The 6,977-nt window shown below is 34.3% G+C and overlaps 1 pseudogene; it reads right to left on the reverse strand.

Annotated features, from left to right (window-relative positions):
* Positions 1–4,405: 4,405 nt before the first annotated feature.
* LOC131035497 (AAA-ATPase At4g25835-like) lies at positions 4,406–5,807 on the reverse strand (annotated as a pseudogene).
* Between the last annotated feature and the right edge of the window lie 1,170 nt (positions 5,808–6,977).

Raw genomic sequence — 6,977 nt, forward strand, 5'->3', positions numbered from 1 at the left:
TACAACTTATCCCATATAGCATTTCTAGATGATTTGTCGGTTAATCCCATAATTTGTTGATCAGAAAGTGCACACAAGAGGGCTTTTCTTCTCTATAATCATTCTTAAGCTCCTCATCTAGGTTTTTCGGAGGAGGATTTCCAAATCCTGGATTAAAGGGTGTGACATCATTCAATGTGATCTCCCAAATATCCTTGCCAAGACATCTCAAATGAGTCTCCATTCAAAACCTTCCATACTATATAATTTGTTCCTTCAAGCCTCGGTATATCCCTTCGAAAGATAGCTCCAAAAGAACTGGATGAACTTGAACTATTAGTCACCATAGGATCGTCCTCAAGCGTTTAATCTTTCTGTAGAGAGGACCAAAGATATGATACCAATTGTCAGACAGGTTTGATAACCAGAAGACAACTGAGCTGGGGGTGGGGGGGGCAGCTGAATTAGTTGTTATAGATTATCAGAAGCATTAGAAATTTAAAAATACAATACTAAAACCCAAAACAATAATACTGGAGTAGCAGTTAATCTAGTTAGGCATAAATAATAATCACAAAATAAAAGCCATCTAGACAAAACCAAGATTTGTATGTGGAAAACCCAGTAAAGGGAAAAACTACGGTGGGAAGCCTACCCATAGTCAGATAATACTTCTGAAGTAAGTATGTGAATTTACAATGAAGGGGCCTGCACATGCAGGAAGGACAATAGCCTAGAGCATACTACTAATCAGAAAAGAAGTCTCATTGACTACATACAAATCCAGAGTACAATCCGAAGAAGTGTTGAAATACAAAAGATAGAATCTCCTATGCCTGAGTACAGTTTTGGTTAAGCTCAATACCAAAGGACTAAATCCTCTTACAAACCCAATTTGATCTCAAAAGGTCGACCAATTCCTCTGCTTGAATGATATTACATTATTCGCACATTATAATCCTTGACCATGACCTCTCACAATAACCATGATGATCTACAATGAGATCTTACATCTTATTTATACAAACCCTCAACCATAAACAATCAGGTCGGCCACCAATCAATAAACCAATTACATAATTACAAACCATGTTGGCATTAGACCGAAAACAAATAATATCCAACACATAAGACATCCCATAAATAAAATAATAGGTCCTATCCACATGCTACATTAATGTCGGTCCATAACCTAGATCAATCGAGACCAAGTATAGGTACACACACTTTAGAAATGATCTCCAAACAACAAGTTTAGAACATGATTACCAACAACATCCTGAAGCTTCATCAGAAGTTGCACCAACATTAATTATGAAATGCATCAAAAATCTCCCTACCGGTGAAACCCTTGCCGAAACTAGAAACCAATCTTCATAGCAACCAGTATAGCATCCAATCACCAGACCAAAACCAACCAACCAAATATGAGTATAAGCATTATGAACAAGTCAATTCCATCACCAGTTTATACTAGAGTCAACTAGACCATGCAAGATCTAAGTTAACCAAAAACCACTCAACCTGCCGGGACCAGAAGGGTGCCAGTAAAGATTCAAAACAACTAGTGTTGGCATCAATGATCAAACATCAATGCAACACATAAGGAATTCCACCAAATGGTCAACAAATCATAGATAATCATAAATTCTAGAATAATAAAGTGTGTGAGGCATTCTTATAGACAATGATATCATCCCTGCCTCTAACATTACAGGTGATGAAAATTTTAAAATCATTGAAAACCATAGAATACACATGTTCTAGGAGAGAAGTTATCTTAGTTTAGAAAAGAATATTTTGCACATGAGATCCTAAATGTGCCACCCTATCTATTGACATTTTACCTTCCTTGAAGGTATGCTTGAGTATACCGTACACTAGTCTCATCATATTGAGGTGATACTCAAGGATAAGATAACTACTATATTATTTGATGGTGGCTTTACCATTCACCATCATAATGAAATTTGTAGAATATCATTTATAACTATCATCGTGAAAGTCATTGTTGGACTAATAGTTCCCCAAATGAACTGCATGGGCAAATATCATCAAGCCTTTCTCGCCCCTAAGGATGTCACTCCCTCTTCCCTGATTTCAGCTCCCTTTAGTTGAGGCATCAAAGTTGTTTTTGAACCAACTAAGGTCTAAGATGACTAATTAGACAAATAATTTCTAGATATGGATATAGAGAATATTATCACATGGGTGTTTAAAAAAATACTTGGGAAGAAGAAGAATAAAATATTTAAGAAAGAAAATGATTATAAGAAGTAAATTAAGAAGCATTAGGACATGAAGAACAAGAAGTATGAGAAGATGAAGATTTTTTATGTAACAATATCTATAGTTAATCACTTTTGAGAATAATAAATTCTCTCTAAAAATGGAGGCATACTACAAAATTAATGCTATAGGTTTATGGGGTAATCAGTAGCTAAAATTTTATTACCTTAAAACTAAACTAAGTTATATAATTAATTTCAGAGCTTCTAGATTTGACTGTGTGTTAAATATTCTTGCATCAATGTTTTGAATCATACTCTATGATTCATCATAATGATGGAGAGTTGGAGTGACATCCTGAGGGGCAAGAAAGGCTTGATGATATTTGTCGATGCAGTTCATTTGGGGGACTACTAATCCAACTATGACTTTCATGATGATAGTTATAAAGGATATTCTACAAATTTCATTATGATGGTGAATGGTAAAGCCACCATCAAATAATATATTAGTTATCTTATCCTTGAGTATCACCTTAATATGATGAGACTAGCATACAATATACTCAAGAATACCTTAAAGGAAGGTAAAATGTCAACATATAGGGTGGCAAATTTAGGATCTCATGTGAAAAATATTCTTATGCTAATACCACTGAAAATAACTACTCTATTTGATTATCTTTATAGTAACTTGATCAAATTTCAACAAGAGAATATTCTTTTCATAATTCACATTAATATTGCGATCATTGAATACATATATTAATTGATAATGGTTTTATTCTTCATGTATTTAGTTTAAACTTGCTAGAATGTATTCATGTTGATGCCTCTAATCTCAATCCTAATTTCCCATGTTATGCTCAATTTTAAATTTTTACTTTTGTACTTATGTCCTATTCATTATTATTTTTTAATTCATTCATAATTTATCATCTTGGAATTCAAATTCGTTCTTTTGGATGAGTATGATAATGTAGACATCTATAACATCACCCCAACTTCTTGGGATATATATTGATGTGACTATTTTCAAAGAGCTTTGTTTGATGTATTTTTCTCAAAGATTTATTTAATGCTTCTCTCCAATAATCCTTTCCTTATTTATAACCCAAAATAGATTTTATACAATTCATATTTTGAACTTATATTCATTTTTTTAATTTCTCAAACATTTATGTTTCATTATAAATCCTCCTACACTTCTACATTACTCAAAAAATTTATAATTTATTTTTAGTTCTTTTGATACTTTAATTATGAACTTTTTATAGCCCATTAGACACCACTCCTTAGGGTGGTTTTGTTTTACTTTCAATTTCATTTTCGTATTTTATATTGTATTATTCATTTGTATCTTAATATATATTTTCTCTCTCATATACATAGGATACACTTATTACTTTTTCTTTGTCATTTAGTTTGTTCATAGTTTTCAATGCACTTATGATTAAAACAAACATAAATTCTAATCTAATTTATATTAACTACATATAAACGTCAAAATATACTTAATGTCCCATTTTCCTTATCATGCGATATTTTAGTTTCTTCAACATAAAAGCAAGAATAATTTCACTCCCACATGTTCAAATTAAGTCCAATTCTTCGCCTAATTAGAACATTCATATATTTTATAAAGTAACTTATTTTAACGTTTAAGTAATTTAATAATTTGATAGAATATAATTAACTTGTTGAATAGTTATTGTCTTTGATGAGACTATTCTCTTTTAAAATTTTGATACGTATGTTTTAATAATGTGTCATTATGAACAAAGGTTTTGAAAGTTTATTTCTCTAAATTAGATCAACAATTAAATAGTGGATAAGAATTGAAATTACGTGATGTTTTGTTAAGATTCAATTGCATAATTTTTTAATCAATCTTGATTGATCAATATTTCATGATAAGAGATTTAGAACAACACATCGCTTATTATTTAAAAACATAAAAAAAAAATTAAAATAATAATGTTCTATCTACAAAAACATATATTTGAATTATTATATAATGAAATATGCAATATTAAAATACATTTTTTAAGTTTTATATGATATGCTATCTACCTATCCATTGAACCTCTTATAGATACGTGCTGGTATAGTGAAATTTGAAAGAAACTCTGTTCTAGATGATACGGAGGGTCATTCACTCAGGCAAAGACGTGCATCTACAGTGGCAAACCCAACTTTTAAATGCCTTCTATTGGATCATTTTCAGGATTTATCTCTTCCTTCTTTACGCATTTTTCTTCCTTCTCCGTTTGGGAAGATTGGGATTGACGTAGAGCCTGTTTTTCCTTAAACTTGGCATCCAGGGCACTAATCACATTGCTCACTGCTTTGTTAGGAGTGTCCACTTTACTCATCAGAATTTCTGTAATTTCAGCAGGAGTCATTTCGGCCCCGGAAACGATCTTCTCCTCCACCAAAGGATAAAGTTCGTCAGCTTCGATTCTCAAATAACTGAAAGCGAGAATTTTAAAAACTGCAAAGTTGCAGTAAGAAAGTTCAATGTGGGCATCCATTCTCCCACATCTAAGAAGAGCGGGATCGAGTTCTTAAGGGTGGTTAGTAGTAAAGATAATAATACGCTCCTCACCGCAGCAAGACCACAATCCATCCCTAAAATTGAGCAAACCAGAAAGGGTAAGTTGACATCGCAGCTTGCTTTCTGTGGCCTTCTCCTTCGACTCTCTATCCGTAAGATCGATGGATTAGTCAATGTCCTCGATAACAATGATGGCCTTTTCACTGGTCTGAGTAAGAAGGGCACGGAGCTCCTGGTTATGAGAGACCTTAGTGAGTTCAAGATCATAGATGTCATATTTCATGTAGTTTGCCACGGCGGCAATTAAGCTGGACTTTCCCGTTCCGGGAGGGCCGTGAAGAAGGTAACCGCGTTTCCAGGCGCGACCGATCAGTCTGTAGAAATCTTTTCCGGCCTTAAATCGATCAAGATCATTGATAATTGTTTTCTTTATGGATAGATCGAGTGCGAGCGTATGAAAAGTAGATGGCTGCTTGAAAGGCATGCTATTCCATCCTTGTCCACGAATGGCGCAAAATTCACTGTTGGTATATAATTTGAGTTCCCTTTTGCCCAGTTTATGCTCCACCCGTTTTTTCGGATACGTGGTTCAAATAGGCCTTGAGGAGGTTCTGGTCTAGTTTGTTCATTCTGAGAGTATAGGTGTGTCTTTCAACGGTTTCTAATTTGTCCACCATTTTCTGTATGGTGTGTTGTGTCCAGAATATTCTCACTCCTGGGAATGAGTCGTGGATGAGTTGGTCTGTGTCGGGAGAGATGCCCAACTGTCTCGCATTCACTCCTCGATACGCCGTTAGATTGCGAGCTTCCGCCGCGCTTTCCAGAGTTTTCACGTACTCTTCCGCGTCCGTGTACAGCTCGTTCATGTTCCATCCGTGCTTTCCTTTGAATTCTGGGAGGCTCACGCAACAATTTACGCAGTCAAAAATGCGCATCACCCATTTTCTCACGATTTGGCGTACCTTTGGGGGAACATAGCTCTGTACGAATGTCATAAACCCGATTATGGAAAATATCTTTCCGATTAAGGATTCCATTTCCATCTTTCACTACAAATTATCAAGTCCTTACTCAGTTTTGGTTAGATGACAACAGTTTTTAATGTTTTATAGAGACTGTAAGCGTCGTCTCACTATCAAAACGGCATTATTACCTTACACGTCGTTAAAACTTTCAATTACACCACGGCCAACAAACCGTGCACGCTCGAGGTCGAGAATTACAATCTTCATAATTATAATTACTCATTACTGTGGTTACGAGTTTCAAAATCTTGAGTATGTTTAATATTGCTGGCATGCTTCTTGGAAATAGAGGGAGGTGAAACAATAGAAAACAAACATAAGATTTATATTCATCAATGTAAAACATTACACGTCCTGATCACAAACTCACACTCACAGATACTCACAGATACCATAACATAAGTCTGAAACATTACGGACTTATATTGGTCGCATGCTTCAGCTCATACTCACAGATACCATAACATAAGTCTGAAACATTACAGCTCCTGATCACACAATCTCACAGAACTACTGCTCATAAAATCTCCTTACAGCTCTACAGAGCTGGACTCATCGAAGAGTAGGTTACTATTACAAACTCACTGCAATATATAGAAATAGTGGACTGCAACAAGGTAAGGTAAGATTTATTAGGCATTGTTGGATGTAATTTTCTATCCATTAATAAATATAGATCACATCTCAAGGTCATGGGAAATAACACATATTAATAATAAGATAGTAAGGTGATAAGTTTAATAAATACATAGATGTAAGGAATTTTTATTTATTTTGTATACTGCTGCACGCTCTTAAGGAATAGGGTTGCGATTTTAACAAAATACCTAGATTTAAGTTGTACACAGATGGATGAGGTCTATATGTCTCTCTGATTTTAGACTTATGCCTATTAGTGTAACTATCATCTTCACATGAAAGAGTTTAACAAGTGATAATGATATGTGGGCTTGAAGTGGATCGCATTACTTTCAGTCACTCCTTGATGAAAGAGTCTCTAATGGTGGGCTATGGTATTATTCAATAGAGTTGGATGAAATATTGTTCGTGCATTTAGTTATTTTCTAATGGTTAATTGGAGTGTTATCGTTATGATTTTAGTATTGATAAGTTCAATGAATTATGTTTAGAAGGTGTTCTCTCTTACCCGAGTTTCTTTGCTTATCCATCTTTGTTTATTTTCATTTC

Source organism: Cryptomeria japonica, chromosome 5 (genome assembly GCF_030272615.1).
Source record: "Cryptomeria japonica chromosome 5, Sugi_1.0, whole genome shotgun sequence".
NCBI classification, from domain to species: Eukaryota; Viridiplantae; Streptophyta; class Pinopsida; order Cupressales; family Cupressaceae; genus Cryptomeria; species Cryptomeria japonica.